Source organism: Lagopus leucura, unplaced genomic scaffold (genome assembly GCF_019238085.1).
Source record: "Lagopus leucura isolate 7727_CA_CO unplaced genomic scaffold, USGS_WTPT01 Super-Scaffold_100047, whole genome shotgun sequence".
Classification (NCBI taxonomy): domain Eukaryota; kingdom Metazoa; phylum Chordata; class Aves; order Galliformes; family Phasianidae; genus Lagopus; species Lagopus leucura.
The window spans coordinates 2,853,500-2,872,512 of NW_024962293.1; the positions used below are offsets into that span (position 1 = coordinate 2,853,500).

Genomic DNA, 19,013 nt, shown 5'->3' on the forward strand with positions numbered 1-19,013 from the left:
TTGCAGCATTATAGTTGTGTGAGATGGAAGATAGCCGATTTCTACATACATTATCAGAGTTCTGTGTGAGATCTTGGAAGCATGCTAGCTGTGCCTGCAGAGCAGCCAGCTCAGAAAATGGTTTGTGCCCGGCTTTGGCCAGCATGAGAGGACAGACAGATCCCTTAACTCAACAATTTCCTTTAGCCGGTTTACCTGAATTGAAGCAAAGTGAAGCGTGCTTTCATCTGAAACGTTACCTGCAAACTAAAGGCTTAACTCCTGAGAAGGAAGTGGATGATGAGCAGACACATTACTTCTAGCTGCAAGACAGCACTGTGCAACAAAAACTTGAAGGAAGCGTGACCTGGTAATGTGTCTTGCCGAGAACCTGAGGCTGGCAGGGACAGCAGAACGGCAGAGGTATTTGCACTTCTATAGGACACTTCTAACTATATGTGTGTGGATGGTCATGGGGGTTTGTTATTCCTGTGACTTCAAACCCTCCTTTCTCGCACTGACCCGCAGCTGGGATGTACTGCCTCAGCAGGTACAGTTCTCTCAGTTGTGTTCCTACACAACTTACCTCATTTTTTATCAGAACCAAAAGATTCAGGAGTATGGTGTCTGTACTGTCTCTTCATTTCTGTTAATAAAGCAGCTGATGATTTGCTCAAAAGGTTGGTATAATGAGTATTTTGTGCCTTTTGTAATTAGTTTTCCCCTCTAGTTAATTTGTAGTAATCCATTACGATAGCCTGCACTGCACTAGGTCTGTCTTTTGCTTTGTATTTTAATTCACTTTATCTTTCATCACCAATTCCACTAATACATATGTAAACGTTGAGTTCATTTATTTCAGCTCTGGAAAATCTCCATGGTTGCTCAAAGCCATAGAGCTTTACTTTCACCATAAGATTTTTTTTTTCCTTCTTTCTCCCTGTTTCCCTTTCTGGTATTTGCAGGTGACACAGGCGTTTTTAAAGCAAGAGCATTTATTTCCTATTTCTTCAAACTGTACTATTTGCAAAGCCAACTGTCTGAAATGTTTATCTTTCAGAAGCAATCTACCATCTTGACCAACCCCTCCTTATTATTGCCATAGTGAGACCTTCTGTACATAAAGGAGACAAGTATCTTCTAAGTATATAACCTTCTCTTTCTAATTTTCCTTATTCAGATATTGATTTTGTCCACCTACACCACAAAAAAACGCAAAAAAAAAAAGCTACAGGTGGGGAGATTAATATTTTATGTAAAGTTCTAATTAATTAAATAGAATCATCGTTACAAAGTGGCAAATCCAAAGGTCCATTACAACTTTGCAGAAAGTTTATTCATATCATTCAACTTAGTTATGCAACAGATTTTACAAACCCTGTGCCTGTAATGGAGTGCTAGAAAGTTTGGCCGTATGTGGTTTATTGAATCTTTAAATTTTGACCCCTGATTTCATGCTCTAATTTGTAACTTGATCACTCGTGAGGCTGGCAGTTCTGGCATGCAATACTAGCACTATCTTTAACCTTCTGATCATTTTAAGTAAAAATGTGAAGTTCAATATATTTGCTTTGCTGGTTCTGTAAGTGTAAACTTATGGTGTAAACTACTGTGATCAAATCATAGAATAAATGTTCCAGCCTCTACATGGCCACAGTATGATTGGAAAGTTTCAGTTTCCCTTCAGAGATGCTAACCAAAGATTCAAAATACAACAGTTGCTTCTAATTTTATATATATGCATATATATATATATATATGTATGAACTGTAAGAACAAACCCAGCCTTTTATAAAGGAGACACAAATTAATGATTTTGATACTTGGTACCTGCATTATTCATAGGGAATGTCTTCGGTTTGGTAGAGTATTGGCAGACCTTAAAGTGCCACTCATGGAGGAGGTCTGAAACAAAAACAGGACAGAAATTAAAATATTATTTCCTGCAGTTTTTCTTCCAAATTTAACACACAGAATCACAGAATTGTCACAGTTGCAAAAAGACCTTGGAGTCTTCAAGTCGAACCGTCAGCCCAACACCATGGTGCCCATTATAGAATCATAGAATCACTTCTTAGCATCTGTTTCAAAATACAACACAGAATCCTCAGAGTTGGAAGGGACTCCTGAGGGTCCATCCAGCCCAACTCCCCTGCAGTGTGCAGGGACACCACAGCTAGACCAGGCTGTCCAGGGCCTGATCCAGCCTGGCCTTGAACATCTCCAGGGATGGGGCATCCACAACAATTCAGTGCAACCTCCTCCAGTGCCTCACCACCCTCACTGTAAAGGACTTTTTCCTTATATCCAACTTAAATCTACCCTCTCTAGCCATTTCCCCTTATTCTGTCACCACAGGCCCTGCTAAAGAGTCTGTCCCCTTCTTTCCTGCAGCTCCCCTTTAGATACTGACAGGCTGCCCTCAGGTCATTGCAGAGCCTTCTATTCTCCAGGCTGCACAGCCCCAGCTCTCAGCCTGTCCTGCATTGGAGCTGTGTACCAAACGAGGCACAAGATGCAGAAGATGAAATGGCTAGATTAAACCTTTGGTAGCTTGCATGAATGTCCAACAAGAACGGAACAAAAAAGCTAAGAAAAAAAAAGCCAAAACTAATTGTTTCAAGCTGCAATTCTTCAAACAAACACTCTATATACTCTGCTTTATTTCATGAAGGAAACTATGCTATTCCCCATTAGGAAGCTGTGGTTTTGTTTTTAAAATGAGTGGGTTTTCTGCTTCCTTGGTTTCAGAAATATGCTGTTGATTACTTTGATTTCATGTCTTGCATCCTAGAATGCATATTTAACCACAGACTGTTACATCTATGATAATAACATGGTTTATTAGACACAGTAGTAGTTCCTGCAAGTCCCAACACCAGGAGAAGGGGAATTCCTCAGACATCTGGCTTTATTGTATTTGTTCTTTTATGCCTGATACTTTTTTTTTTTTAGCATCTTTCTTTCTAAACACTTCACTCTCAAACAGACAAGAGCATCAGGAGCTGAAGTGGTAAAATTACACGTGTTTGTATTTAAACTCCTTTCGCAATACGTATCTGGGGAATCCACCCACAATGCTGTGAAAAGCTGAGGGTCTGCTAGCCAGCAATTTCAACTCCATTGCATTTAATATGAACCAGGGTGACGCTGGTGAAAATGATCCTCCAAAACACAGGTGATGCTGAATGACCATGTCAGAATTTCAATAGCCCAGATTTAATCTAGCAGAAATATCTACTCACATATATACACACACATACATATATATACACAAATATATACACACACATACGAAAAGCTTCTCAGCCACCAATATCTGCATGTGCTCTTGATCGTATGATAAGAGATGTGGGGGAAAAAACCAACATCTTGTATTAGAAGTTATTATCCAATACAAGGTAACTGGCTTTGTAAACTACTTGAAAAACATTTGCCTTCACATCTGATTCTCCAGATTTAGCTTAGCAATCACCTTAGCAGGATTAATATTGAACAGTTAAAAATAGGGTAGAACACAGGGGAAATTAATTTTAAAGCACAGAAAAATGTAAATTAGTTAGCAATGCTAGGAAAGAGTGACTAAAGAAGAAATATAGAAAGAGATTTGGTTTTGCTTCTGGGGCTTTGAAAAAATCAAATAATTGATTAATCCTGTACCGAGGAGATCAAATATTTCAGCAGTACAGTTCAAACCTAAAAACCTAGCTAAAATCTCACTCTCAGGGGCAAATTATGAACCTCTCTGCAAAATTAAAGGTTTTCAGGTTACAAACATGTATTTCCAGATAACAGTTGGCTGCTTAGATGTAATCCTCACATTTATCTGTATTTTCATTCATGTGTTTCAGGCCACGCACCTGTTTACATACATTTCTTGATGGTATCCACTGCTAATCCTTTGGGATAACGTCTATCCAGGCACAATTTAAGAAGTAAATACTCATTTATGCCATGACCTAAGCACTGCTACCTAATCTGCACTGCTCTGTTGGCATTGTCCAAGCTGTGGGTAGAATCCCCAGCCATCCTGATTAACCCTTGATTTGCACAACTGGGAACAACTCCACATTCACAGAGAAGGATGCTTGTTAACTATTAGGATACACAGACTTTGCTTTGGGAGAGAAACACTGGCAGTGAGTTATCAACAGAAGCACGTGGGCTTGAAACTTTTAAGTGCAGACCCAAACAAAAGGAGAATGCGCTCCTTTCAATGCGCAGAGCACTGTGTGATGATGTGGGAGTGTGACGTAGAAGGCAACTTCTTTTTCCTCTAAGGCTGAAAATCAACAGTCACTCACAACCACTGGGTAAGAGAAGATAAAGAGCCAAAATCGATGAGGTAAGTACTACTAGTAATGAGGTTCACCTCTGCAAAACAGAAAGGAGAACCAAAGAAATGAGCTGTAGTTACAGTCTGCCTTCTCAGTGCAATACTCAAATGTTTTGTAGTTCCCAAAAAATAAAGGTAGTGAGAAAGAAAAGTTAAAAATGATTCCTGTGGGAGATGAGCGTAAGTTGGGCTCAGAAGCTTGTGTTTTTAAACTGGAGTACAAGTGGATTAGGAGCATCAGCTGCAGAATTTTCTTCCTGAGAAAATACTAAAGCCTTTTCTGACCCTGGTGCCTGTGTCCATCATGAGCTGAAGTCAGCAGAGCTGCACATCCAACCTCTCCCACAAAAGCTTCCAGTGCCAACCTCAGGAAACTCTACCGAATTCTGTTTGAAGATAATCTTACTTTCTCCTTTTTCCTTCAAGTCTGTGGGATCACCGCGAAAGCTTGAAAGCAGTTCATTAGCTGTTTAGTAAGGAGCACAAGGATGCAGAGGCTTTTGCCAAGACAGCGTGGGATGGAATAGAGATGCAATCGTTCTGAAGAACCTTACAGCAAAAAGTATTCTAAGCATACAGTCTGCGATCTTGTGCTTAGGCATGCTATCCCACCAGACCTCCTTCCCTTCAGTGATTAATCTACTCTCTCATTAATATAATTTTCCCGTCCTTTAAAAAATAAAGTCTGGATTTGTCTTCTTGTTGCCATTTGTGCTTGGTCTGACAGTCTGCATCTGTGAATCTTTCTATGAGGCAGTTGGCTCCGGCTTCAGCACTCTGTCTCTCCATTTGTTTCTCAACTAGAAGCAGTAATATATTTGGGGCAGCCCCTCACATATTAAGGCTCAGGAAAGCCAAAGTGGAATAGGAGTGAAAGAATGAAGCACAGTGAGGAAAACAATAATTCCTAGCATTTCTATCTGCAGGAGCACAAAAAGCAGAAACCAGACATCTGATCTTTACAGTATCCTTCCTTAGACAAGCCTGCTCATTTTACTAATGAGACAACAGAAATATTTTCTGATAGGTCTGCTCCTAGAATTCCAGGTCCCTCTCTAGTGGTAAAATCTAGGGAAATGAGGAAAACAGGGCAGATCCAAGTGAGGACTGTTACAACAGATGGGTAAAAACAAGACAAAAACAAACAAAACACACAGGTGCACTGTATGCATTCGAGGATGCTTAACTTGCTGGTGCACATAATTGTGAGGCTGGTGCATATCTCCTTAAAGGTCAGGGCAATCAGAGAAAGTCCTTAATAACTGGGAAAAAAGCCAAATGTCACCCTTATCTTCAAGAATGTCAAGGAGGAAGATATTAGAAACTAAAGGATGCTGAACCTAATCTCAGTCCCCAAGAAGATACAGAGTAAATACTTTTGGAATCAATTTCCAATGCTTCCAATAAAATGAAGTGATTGGAAAGAGAGTACGGCTCCAACTAGGGCAAATAATTGTTAGCCAACCTAATTAACAGCTGGCTAAAAAGCAGCTTTGCAGAAAAAAATACGAAGACCCTCACAGACAGCAAGCTGAAGTGGAATCAGCAGGGTGTTTTGGCAGTGACGAAAACTAACAGAACACTGGAATCAGCAGAAGTACAGTCAGCAGGCTCAGGAATGTGATCACTTCCTGCCATCCAGTCACATCTATCAGACCGAACCCAGAGGACTTCACATTTAGAACAAACCTAACATTTATCAATGAGAAATAGTGCCAGAAAAAAAATCATACAGGAGAAGTACTAAAACAGAGAGGTTTGAGTAAGGCAATAGGAACAGCAAACACACAGCACCTTGTGCAATTCTAAAGATAACAGAAACATGGCAAAACTGGCAGCATTAAATCTAGCCTGACAAAATAGTCAATATGCTAGTGTTCAATGAGAAGTCATTCACACACAGAAACTGACCCGTTCACAACTCACAGTGCACAACTACCTTCCATTTCCAATAGTAGTACACCAGGAAACAAAGATCGAAGAGGTTTAGCTCATATGTCAGCCTGTAGTCAGAAGACACAATGCTGTCCTATGACAGCATAAGAAAAAATTCAGTCCATAAAAACAAGAACAGCCAGCATGCATACACCATCAAATCTAAGCTTAGTAACTTGTCTCCATATGAGACCAATGGCCCATGCTTTAAGTATGAAAACAGTGCGAGTATGCAGCATTGCAGCCCTGACTTTTCTACAGAGCTATAGGAATTTGAGGATCCCCAGAAACAGAAAGGTAATTTTACTAAATGACTTCGTCTGATTAACTTCAACATACATAAATCTTCTTTTATTTAGAGTTGTATCAGTGAGTTCCCAAACTTCATTGATACCTTACATGACAAAAAAAAACTCCCTTTGCTGGTTTTCAGTCTATTTCCTGCAATTTTAGATTTCAAAGAACTCTAACACATCCTTCTTCAGTGTGGAAAAGAGAAGACTAAAACTGCTGTGTTTCGATGGTTCTCAAACAGAACCGTCTCCCAGTTTTTGTTTCGGGTGCCTTTTCTAGTTCTGCTGCCAGGAGCAGTACTTCAGTAGTACTGAAGAACAGAGTCATGAATTTACATTGGCAAAAGGTCTTTATTTTCTTTCTTTACCTTTTCTTACTTCCTAAAATTCCATTTTCTCTTTCTGCTAATGACCCGTGAGAAGGTTTTCATGAAACTGAGACTAGCTCAGAGACCAATACCATACAAGGCCCACTCACATCACCTACTGACTTTGTTTTGGCAACAAGTTTTTCTACTCTGTTTCTCACTAAGATCTATAGCTGTCTATAGCTGTCTATAGCTCTCTGCAGTCGGCATTCACTTCTGTGATCTCAAAATAACTTTATCAACAAGCTTTCTCATCTCACTGTATGCCTCATTTTCTAAATCATCTGTGAACACTGAACAGCGTGACAGAGATACAGCGAGCATCTGAAAAGCTTCTACAGAGTGTTTACGAGTAGATGAACACTTTGGGATCCCAGCAGGATGAAGGAGTCAGCACTGCACAAGTATGCTTTGCAGGCATGTTATGGAACATACGTGAATAGAGATTTTAGCAGCCTGACACGAGCACAGCCTCAGTTCTGCACTGGGAGGAGAAGCAGACAAAGCTAAAATTAAAAGAACGGAAAAGATGCACAGTCCCACCACTGAGACGGGGTCCCATTTCTATTTTATATAGAAGAAATAGCTTTTGTCTTAGCAACAGTTAATATAAAAAATCATTCCTATACTCTAGAAACGTTTGTAATACTTTGGTTTTACAGATCCATTTGGTCCCAGTACAGGAGGCACTCTGGCAAGGAAGGAGTTAAGCAGGAATGCTGTGGGGGTGGAACAGACTTACCAGACTTTTCTGGAAGAGCCACTATCATCAATACAGCCAAGTAATCAACAGTCAAGCTAGCAGCATTCAAACCTGTGTGTGACCACACAAAGGCAAAGAAGCACCCACTAGGGCTGGGCATGGGGGGCATTGAGAGTGGACACTGGGGAGGAGGGAGAGCTGAGCCCAGCTGCACAGGCTCACACACACGCACATGCATGCACACTCATGCACACACACACAGTCATGCACACACACACACACACTCATGCACACACACACACTCATGCACACACACACACTCATGCACACACACACTTTCCTGCAGACTGTCTTGCATTTTTATTCTTAGCAAACCAGAGAAGCTTGGGAAATATTTGCAGGTCTGGCTATTTAAGCAGGAGCAGTTTAACGAGGAGCATGCAATAATCACCAAGAAGAGTGTGCAGCATTACTGCTGCTGGAAGAAAAAAACAATTTCCATAATAACTGCTTTATGATGTACCAACTACAGCATTTCACCGCTCTGCTGCACGAAAAAAAAAACCAACACCTAAGGGCAAGCATGTCATTTTCATACATTTTTTTTCCAAGCCATATTGACACATGGACTCTGCGACAAAATGAATGCTACTGAGGCCCCAGAATATCTGCACTGAATATAAATACATTATGAAATAGCTTTTCAACTCTGCCCTGAAGCACTTCCTGATTGGCTGCCAATGATGTCACACATCCATAAAGCCCAATAAAACACAAGGGTTAACAAAGCTTATTTCTATGTATAAACTCCACGCAGCGGGAGTCCAAACCTCGGCCAGGCACAGGATTACCGACAGCATCTCTCAGGTAGCTGAAACCCAGTGATCTCAGGCTTCAGAGACAAGCAGGCTGCCAGGCTGTCAGAACGGTGTCCCACATTGCTCCTAGCAGTGCTTAACTCGGCGTTGTCAGCTCATATGAGAAAAGCCTTCCCAAAACAGTTTTAAGGTATAAAAGATGCACTCGTGCATATTCAGAGGCAAAAGTTTGGTCTTATCTGGTAGTTATGATCTTACATTTCAAGTTGGAGGTTAACTAAACAGTGGAGCCTTTACAAGTAGGAATTTGACCTCCAGTCCTGTTTGAATAAAGTTCTACTGGTGAAGTGAGAGCCGTATTTTTTACAGAAGTCTTAACAAAACTAAAATGTGCAGTTTCAGAAAATTCAAAAATTAATGCCAGAAATATCAACTAGGTCTTTCAAACATACTATTTTGGCATCAGTTGTTAAAATAACGAAATACACAAACTCTTCCCATGCACTATGCTTAGTGGTTGCTAGGCAAAGAATGCAGGTTTGAAGATTTACACAGCTTCAGCAGACTAAGCAACCCACGCAGAGATAAACTTGCTGTGCAAAATACTATATGAGAATGATTCCCAGTTACCGGCAACCAATTTGTTCTGGTTCTTACCATGAACACAGTTTTTGGAACTTAGCCCACCTTCAAACATTACTGCGTAAATTGCATACTGTACTGTAAGGGGGAATCTTATGCATGAACTGAAAATACAATGAATGTTATCACCCTATCCTAGACACTTTTGCCAAATGTGAGCTTATTTATATATCACAGAACCATAGAATGGTTTGGGACAGAAGGTCCCCAAGATCACCCAGTTCCAACCCCCTGCTATAAGCAGGGACACCTCCCTCCAGACCAGGTTGCTCACAGACCCATCCAGCCTGGCTTTGAGCCTTTCCACGTCGGGAGCATTCACTGCCTTCCTGGGCAACCTGTTCCAGTGTCTCACCATCCTCAGAGTGAAGAATTTCTTCCTATTATCCAGTCGAAATCTCCCCTCTTCCAGTTTAAAGCTATCTCCTTCCCTTCTGTCACCCCCTGCCCTTATAAAAAGTCTGTCCCCAGCTTTCTTGTAGGCCCCTTCAGGCACTGTAAGGCCACTGTAAGATCTCCTCAAAGCCTTCTCTTCTCCAGGATGACGAGCTTCAGCTCTCTCAGCCAGTCCTCACAGGAGAGCTGCTGCAGCCCTCTGAGCCTCTCTGTGGCCCTCCTCTGGACCTGCTCCAACAGCTCCATGTCCTTTTGTGCTAGGGGCTCCACAACTGGATGCAGTGCTCCAGGTGGGGTCTCACAAGAGCAGTTGAGGGGCTGAATCACCTCCCTGTCCCTGCTGGTCATGCTTCTCTTAATGCAACCCAGGATACAGCTGGCATATTTCGCATCCTATTTAACAGTTTCTATTCATACTTCCAAAGCATGCATGCAAGCAGACCACATAGAAATATGTTGCTTGATTTGCTATATAAACGTTGCTTTCTCAAATTCTTGCCTAAGGCTCAAAAGCGTTAGACAGAAATAGAGTCATAAACTATATGATTAAAACACGGAGCTGCTATGAAGCATGGTGTTACTGCAGTGCTCCAAGCATCACCGATGTAAAAGAAAAGACTGCAGTACTGCTATTTGCTATTGTTCTTTCTGCCTCTTTTCAGGTCCATATCCATGGCAAAAATGCAAAAACCCGCAAGGTCAGTGTCTAGAAACCTCATGCTTTCCTCAACTGCTCCTAAAGGATCTCTTTACTGCTTAACCTCAGCACATACCATCAAATATCTCAAGTGGAACAAATTCATTAACTTGCAAACACTACTTAACTAGCTGAACGCCAGTGACAGAAACCTAGCACACTGTTAGATCAATCCGAGCAGGCACTGCGTTTCATGTGTTAATACTGCCATCTGCTCAGTTGCATTTTTTACCACAAGAAAAAAAAAGCGACTGCTGAGTAAAGACACTTCAAAAAAATAGAAACAGGAGCAACTTGGCCTCACTTAGCCATAAACTATGGGTTCATTTTTTATTCTTTTTAGACACACACATACACATTTTATTCAGAGCAGAAAAAATAATTAAAATAGTCTTTTAAGTCATTGATTTTTATATCTATGCTTGGAAATTTTAAAGATGAAGAAAAAAGAAAGTGCCTGTGCACGTTTGTTACTCCAGACAGGAAGAAATTAGCCTGGGGGAGAAACAGCTTGTAAAAGAGCTGGGGGAAGGGAAATATGCTGGGAGATGAGTGCATAAGGAACCAATGTACGTGTGCATTTGTGTTGGAGGCCCTGGAAGAAAATATTCATCACCACGGCTCCTAGAGGCTCCAGCACAGCAAAGCACCTTTCCTGCAACACAATTATTACACAGACAGAACTTCCTGCCAGCCACAAAAAATGGCCCAGTCAGACTGGGACGTCAGACAGAATATCTCCCCACCTTGTGAAATACTTAGTGAAGATTGGAAATCAACTATAAAGAAGTCCTAATTCATTATCGCCTCAAAAATGAAGGCAATCAACATCTTATCCTAAAAGTTAGGCCTATGACCTAGCGGATTCTAAGACATAATAGCAAGCATTGATTCTATTTTGGCCAGAATGGTATTTCATCTGACATTCAGGGTAGTGAATGCAGTATTCCTAGCAATACTCCTGAAGAGCATCAGGCATTTCAGTTATACGAGGGGAAAGGAATTCTCTATGGCATGAGATCATCAAGGAATAAACATTTCTGAAGCTACGTACCATGAGGTTCTGATTAGCTATTGCCAAGAAAAACAAAGCAAAACAAAAACACAGCAGATCTGCGTTTGTGCCTTTTAAAACTGTCATGTTTCAAATGGGTGCTTGTAAGGAAAATATCCAATGGGTACTCAGGTGCACGGCACCTGCCATTAGCATGCTGCACTGAGGAGCAGCAGCAGGGCAGTGGTTACTGTTCTGAGCCGGATGAGCAAATTCCAAAGCAGGCTCCTCTGCAGAATCGACTGGGGAGAGAAGTACGTGCGGTGATGGTTCTTGAAATGGAAACCTATTGATTGGAAAATAGACAAAACCTTTCCACAAATGTCACTGCACAGCAGCTGTGCATGAACACTGGCTTCTGTGTATACTCCCAGTTATAATGTTAAAGTCCGTGCGTGAAACTTGAACTCTTGACTTCTGGCTAAATACCCATGTCATCCATTTCCCAGTTCCAGCCCCCAGAACCATTTTACCCTCACAAAACCACCTCCTTGTGCCCGCTGTTCACCTGGTGTTTACCCAACGAGTGCTTTGTGCCCAGAACTACCGTCAATCACGCACTTTGAGATGGAGCACTGATTCCAGTAAAGCCGCATAGACCTTGCTATAAATTACCAATTTATTTTAGAGAAGAGTGCCTGTTTAAAACAGAAAATCATTTACGATGCCTATTTTTTTGCTGTGTGCAGAATTAACAGTAGGAACAAAATAAAGACAAAATTTTCCTTTTGTCACACCGAGAGTGCGATTTCTAGAGCCATTTCTCTGAAGAGGCACCATTACAAAAGCATGCATCATTCGGCTACAGAAAGAAGTGGAGAAGCATACATACCATGCTGTGGAGATAATAAGCCACAGAAATACGGTACAAAAAAGTTCCCAACAAGCTCACCACAACTATGGCTGGCAAGAACATAATTTCTCAGTGGAGTAAAATGCATCTGAGATATTTAACCCTAACATCATGCAGTCTGCTGCATCTCAGCTGGTGTTTAAACTGTAGCTGGTAGAACTTAAACTGAGAAAAACAGTACTACCTCAGAAATGCAGGAAGGGGGAACACAGCCATTCCTTGTTTAGAAGAGAATGATTTCAAAATTTTGCAAAACAAACTTCATTTCTATTAACACAAGGATATAAATGGCGCACTTGTAACAAAGTGGGATGTGTGAAAAATTCAAAGAAGTGACTCAGCTGTACTTCCACAACATGCTGCTCCAATGCCTGAGGACATTCTTGCTAGGAACACCGCAGCCATGTTTTAGCTTTCTGTATTTCATTGCTTTTGTTTCTTTAATCGATGGCAGCACAGCGCAGGTTTATGAACAGGAACCCTGAGACACCTAAATAATTGTTATTTTTCATGCATTGTTCTGTACCAATGAGTGCACACAGTCCTGTTTAACAATGGATATAATGGCACAGAGCTGCATTTGGAAGACAGAAAGACATGACAGATTTTCTCTGTACTTGCAAGATATCCTGTATTGTCCCAAGACCACGGGCCAGAACAGAGCTGCAATGTGTAGCATGCAAATGCTTATATCCATAGCAGTCACTGCATGCTGCATTCCTTACAGCAGCGGCCAAGAGAAATGTAAGAAAAAAGCAGGGTGGAGAGGCATTCACCACTTACTTCTCCAGCACCAGCTAATATCTTTTCTGTAACTAACCCACTTTAACACTGCATGTCTCTGCTTTGTAAAACACTCTGAAGCACTAACGCAGGTGGCCTTCTGAAAAATCAAGCTTTTCCTAACTGTTCTTTTCATTCACTTGATCTCTACTGAAATTCTGCAACAGGAATTAGCTGTTACTTGCAAAACATAACTGATTTTTTGCACTATGAAATACAATTTTGGAAGTACATACCAGCCCTCTGTTCTCTGTATGCTTCTCAGACTCAGTTTTGAATACTTGCCAGGATTATCAGCTAGTGATACTAGCTAGAAGGAGTACTTCTGGTTTTAAAAAAACGCCAGTTATCAAAGGATGTGTGAAAAAAGAGTGGAAGAGTTACTGACATTCAGTTTTGTTCCATTGGAAAAGATACTAGGTATTTTCTTTTCCCCAAAAATTAAACGTGCTATAGTTTTCTAAAATAGGTTTCCTGTACTTTCTGTAAGACTGCTGAAACCCATTCAGCCAGGCACACGTAAAATCTTTGGACAAAAGATTTGGTACCACAGTTTCACTCACGCAGAGTTCAAGCTTTACGGGAGAAAGGCTTTTCTTCCACAGATCTGCAAACTTCACAGGAGAAAGTTATTTCCTCAGTTCTGCTCCCTCAGGAGAAGTTATATTCTTATAATCTGTCAGACCTACAGTCATATTTGTAATTTATATTTAGTAAAAGGTCATTTCTTTTCAGACCACCCCTGGCTATTCCTAACACAGAATGAATTCGCATTACTCACTTTTCACCCACAGTGTTGACACTTCTCCCATTGCTCCCCGGCACTGGAAGTCTGTGTGGAACAACCTGAATACCCAAACACATTCAAAGATCTAAAAAACCCAATATTCTGCAGCATCTTGAAATATAATGGCAAAACAGCGAGAGTGGGATTTTTCTGGTACTTGAAATAGCACACATTTAATTAAAAGAGGAAAAAAAATTAACTGCTCAGAGAGTGCAGCTCTCAAGTACTTACACCAAGTCCGACCCAAAAGGCTACAGAAAGAAGCTGCACAAGTTGGATGCTGTCATTTCAGAACAAGATAAATTCACCCACAAAAATGGACAGCCCTGATTTTTAAATGGTAAAAAGTGCTTGAGGGGTTTGTCCTGCAAAACAGAGGAAAGAGGATAGACAGCTCAAAGAAACAGAGCTGAGAGTACAGAAACTTCTGCAGTTGGCAGAGATCTTATTATGTTTCAGGCAACAGACAAACCTGCATGAAAGCAGCTGCAGAAATTCTAACTCCACTTATGTCCTTAAATAATTCAGTCCTTCCTCCACACTTCTAGAAGTGAACAATTCCTTACCACCACAGAGCACTGCCATAAGAGGCAGAATTTACAGCAAGAGCCACAGTGTAAAATTTGTTAATAAGCAGCTGTGCTGCATCATTCATTCAAAGGTCCATGTAGCCAAACAATTCCACTTAAGTGATGACCAACTGAACAGACTGACAAAGGAAAGGTTTGAAGCGTAATTACACCAACCTATTTCCAAGAGACTGAACAATTGGTATCTATCTATCTATATATATATAAATCTCAATTGTTGGACTACTATCTATGAACGCCTTATCACTTTGGGAACATAACACCCTGGGAATGTAAGTGCCTGGGCATGTTAATACATCTCATTAAGTAAGTACCTTCCTCTCTATTTTTTATATGGTGAGCTTGCTTGCTGCTAATTTCTTAAGAAGATTGTATTCTTGAAATACGTCAGGGAGTGAATAATCCTTCTCAATTCACCTGCTCCACATAGAGAATGACTTCACAAACCAAACCTTTACCTTTACCCTGTCTTGTTCTTCCTCAGGCTAAATCTCGTCTGTTCAGATTTCTGCAGGGGAACTTTTCTCATTTGTGCTCATCCTAGTTATCCCTCTCACAGCATTTTCCCACTGCACTACACTTCAGGAGGGAGAGCACAAGAGCAGTACAGTGTGAAGCTACACCATTCGCTGTCTATTTTTCTGTTTTGTTCACTAATACTATCATTCCAAGATGCCTGCAAGCACAAATACACAATCACATAGTATTTTGAAAATGCACTTAGTAAGGACAAAAATATGTATTAAAAAGATTATACTGTCTTCCAGCATTAATCAAGCCAGCATCTGAATTAATAGCCTGGCCTTCTCCACTTCTTTCCTGGTATCCCAATTATACAACATTATTTGAATAGGCAAACAAACCTTGCAAAACTTTCAGCTTTGATGCATTTCCCTGACTGGGTATCTGAGGTGGGCTTGACATGTTTGCAAAGTTTTAGGAAGCAAAAATAAGAAAATTGAAAGAACAAAATTAAAGAACAGTATCTGCTGTTTAGCTCTTTTAAGAATCTCAAATGCCTCCGTAAGTTACAGCAGAAATTTTAAATCGGCACAAATTGCCGTGGTTTCAGAGACATCTTTTCCCACTGCTACGAAAATCTTACCAATTTTGACTAAGTTACACTCTTGAATGTGTACATATTAACCGAGGTTAAAGATTCACGGAGTTTGACAGCTGAATTACCCAAAGAACACATCAGTACGTCCCGTGTCCTTTCCATGGCTGTTAACCAGACTGCATATTCACGATGTTCATCACACACCTAAGGTACGTCCTGGACCTGCAGAAAATGAACTAGCCTTCTGCAACTGAAATTAACAGAGGATGCACCAAACAAAAATTTGGATTGGTTCAGCTGCTCCTACAGCTGATAGCTGTGTATTGTTGCCTGCCCAGTGTTATGCATACCAGCGTAATGCGGGGAAAAACAACACAACACACCCATAATGGCCACTGCTAAATTTCACTGAAACAATCTGCTTTTCAAAAATCCCCTTTACAAACACAAACCATGGGTAGTTCTTTTACATCACTTTCAATTAATAATCAGATCTTCTGTAAAGCCACATTAGATCTAGAAAGGGAATTTACAGCTCTTCCTCATCTGCTGAAAGCAATTTTAAAAATACTCACGTTTTTAAAGATGGAATAGTTGCACATCAAAACAACTGGCAATTGTATTAAAAAGGCACCTTGGCTCTTCTCCACTTCAGGCACTTCCTCTTCTAGGGAGGAAATGTGGTGTACAACTGTTCTAACGCCTGTGGAGCTGTGGAGAGGAAAAAACGCTTATGAAAATTAAAAGCACGTGTGCTGAGTTTCAACATTATCCTAAATAGGCACCAGAAGTCAGAGAAGGTTTACCTAGATTTCAGAATGCACTACTGCTAACGTAAGTAACAAGGGACACATGTTCAGAGGTAGAGTACAGACATTTACAGCCATCAAAAGAACCACCTATCATGATCTAAAGCTGAATTTTCTCCTTTTCTAAGGATACAGCTTTGTATGCTGAAGAGTGTCCATAGTGTCTAAAGGTCCAGTAACAGCTCAGCAGTGAGGTGGAAGGGCCCTCAGAAGCCACACAGTTACGGCTGCTTCTGATGGGAGGGACCACAGTGGTAGGAGGGAAGTGACAGCAGTGAAAAAGGTGAAAGCAGATGGCTTAAGCTCCAAAAAGCACACACAACAATCGAGTTCAGTTTCAGTTGAAATTTGAGCCATAAAGGAAAGCCTGCTAGCGAAAAACAGAGCATTTGTTTGCAAAAATACAAAAGAATTTTGATACTCTCTACTAGCAGCTAAGTTGTTGGGACTTTCAGGGACTTTTTTTTTAATGTTTTTTTTTTTTGTTTGTTTGTTCTGAGACAGAGAGGCTGAGCATTGCACATTCTAGGGGTAAGGTGAGGCTTAGCAGGTAAATTAGTTGCACAAATTGTATCAGTGGCAACTTCAAAACTAAAACCCAGCAGATTCTCATCCTTTTAACCTTTACACAGCAGTTTCTCCCTTTACTAGAGTACAAATTAATTTCTCCTTTTAAAATCCCTATGGATGCTGGGTTTTAAATTCAAAGTTCTAATTAAAATATTATCTACTACTTAAATTACCTATTTAGTCTTGTGCTCTCAGATTATTGCCATTACAGATGATAATGCTTGGGGAAAAAAATGATTTCTAGTCAATCAACATATTAGCTTTGTCTGATGACACAGAAAGCCTCTCAACAAAATGCTGCTGCATCTTTCAAGGGTAACCTGTAACCCAGCACAAAGACTTCTGCTTTCTTCATATTCCAAATTATGATGCCCCTATCACTGTATTAAGGGAATGGGGTGAGGGGTCAGGAAGGGTGTTCTTCCCTTCTCTGTATTAGAAGGAGGGGAAAAAATGAATAAGGAGCTCTGTTGCTTACTATACTTTGGTGATAAGTAATTGCTTAGCTTTAATTTCCATTCCCTGTTCTGAGATCCAACATAAGTACACGTTGCAGTAGAGTTAAACTGTTAAGTGCTATTTCTTACACTGAGGTATTCACTTCTGAAAATTAGGCAGGTTACAATTGACTCACTTTTGTTCCAAATTGCCTTACCTCTGTTTCCTGCCCTTCACTGTTCTCCCCATGCTGTACACCATAAAATATGAAGCATTTTAATAAATGCCAACTTTTCTTTGAAAGCAAAAATGCACTGCATTTAAAGAAAACTTCCTGATAGCAAAGTCACTGCACTGTCTCTCCCACAGTTATAAACATCACCAGAGGATATTAACTCATAGAAGAGCTTAAGGCTTAAGAGATATCTGTCTGGAATTAATGCCACAAACACTCAGTTTCTCTCACTCCTGAGTCAGTTAAAATTACACAATTTTCCTCATCGGGTTTTAATTATGTTCTTCCTTGAGGCAAACTTGCCCTCAGTTGACACAAATGTTAACATACTACTTTAAAACAAACATAAAATCTAAGACAATATAGAGCTCTAAATTTGTCAGTGCTCCATATAAATACTTTGACAGTTAACCTATAAAGCACGCAGAAAGGAGGATGTAAACTTTACAATTAACAAACCTCTGATTAATCAATTTTGGCATAGAGGCACAGACACGGTTCATTTCCCTCACCTTGTCTTTAATGAGTGGAATGCTCTCATCCAGAATCTCTGATCTATCATCTTCTAACCTGCATTAAAAGAGAGAAGTATCTCGGATGAGGATGAATCTTGAAGATAAACTCTTCTTTTTTTTCTTTTCCACACGACTATTTCAAAGCACCTCGATCACTTCTGTTCAAAAAGATATCACAGGGGCCCTTTTGCGACTGTGCTGTAAAGTAGAGTCTTGGGAAATTACTTAATTTCCAAGCAATCAATGAGACAACAAAATAACCAACAGCAGGTAACTTCCACATAAAAAATTGTAACCAGACCCTTCCCTCTCCTTCCCCAGATTTCCACACTCCTCCCAAGAGACCTTTCACCTTCTGTTGCAAAATACCGTAGAGAAAAGGAGTATTGAATTTAAAATGAAAACTACCTCTCATCCTCCATGCTTTGATTGTAGTGGAGAACAGCTAATTCATACTTAGCGATCAATCAGTTTTTGGAAAGGATTTGACAGAGCCTATGGCAAATGATCCTAATTCAGGAATAGTAAGAAGGTCAGTCGTCAACGGACAAGAGGTAAAAGACCACTTACACCTAAATAATACAACTCAACCTGCAACCCACCAGCGCTAACAGCAAAACAAAGGAAGGCTGCCCTGGGTCACGTTTTGATTGCACCACCTCTAGCATCTGCCGGGGCTCAGGACAGCAGGACTTCTCTCACAAAACGCAGTAACCACATCAACTCACCTTTCTAGAAAGTGCCTTGATCCAAGAACAGTGATATTACCTCTTTGCTGCCTGACACAACCAAGCTTGCTTTTGATATCCATATGAGGAGGAAAAAAATGGATAGGACAAGAGCTGGGCAATACTTTATGAGTTCTGATAGGCATTAAGAAGTTCTAACGACGTTTACATGACTTTTTTCTTTCTTTGTCTCTCCTTTCTTCTTACAAAAACTTGTAGTTTCTAAAAGCTTAGGATGGACAATGTCACACTTATAAAATGACTCGTGGTAAGATTTCACGGCATTTTTATTACCAGTACATGCAGATCACGTGCTTTAATAGAGCTATAAGCATTCTGTGATAGCAAATCAGACATTTCAAAGTAGTAATAGCTTTCTATTGTAAACAAACCAACAGTATTTCTGTCCTACTGGTCTCAGCAC

At 40.5% G+C, this 19,013-nt stretch overlaps 1 protein-coding gene across 3 annotated transcripts in view; it reads right to left on the bottom strand.

Annotated features, from left to right (window-relative positions):
• The window catches only part of PARD6B (par-6 family cell polarity regulator beta), a 72,151-nt gene that overhangs the window by 25,895 nt on the left and 27,243 nt on the right, over window positions 1-19,013 (bottom strand). For all 3 annotated transcript variants that reach the window (XR_006181301.1, XR_006181300.1, XR_006181299.1), the window contains exons 2-4: window positions 17,859-17,916; window positions 15,870-16,005; window positions 1,810-1,884 (exon numbers count right to left, since the gene is read on the bottom strand). The gene's annotated coding sequence lies outside the window, so the exon portion shown is untranslated. The remainder of the gene's footprint in view (window positions 1-1,809; window positions 1,885-15,869; window positions 16,006-17,858; window positions 17,917-19,013) is intronic.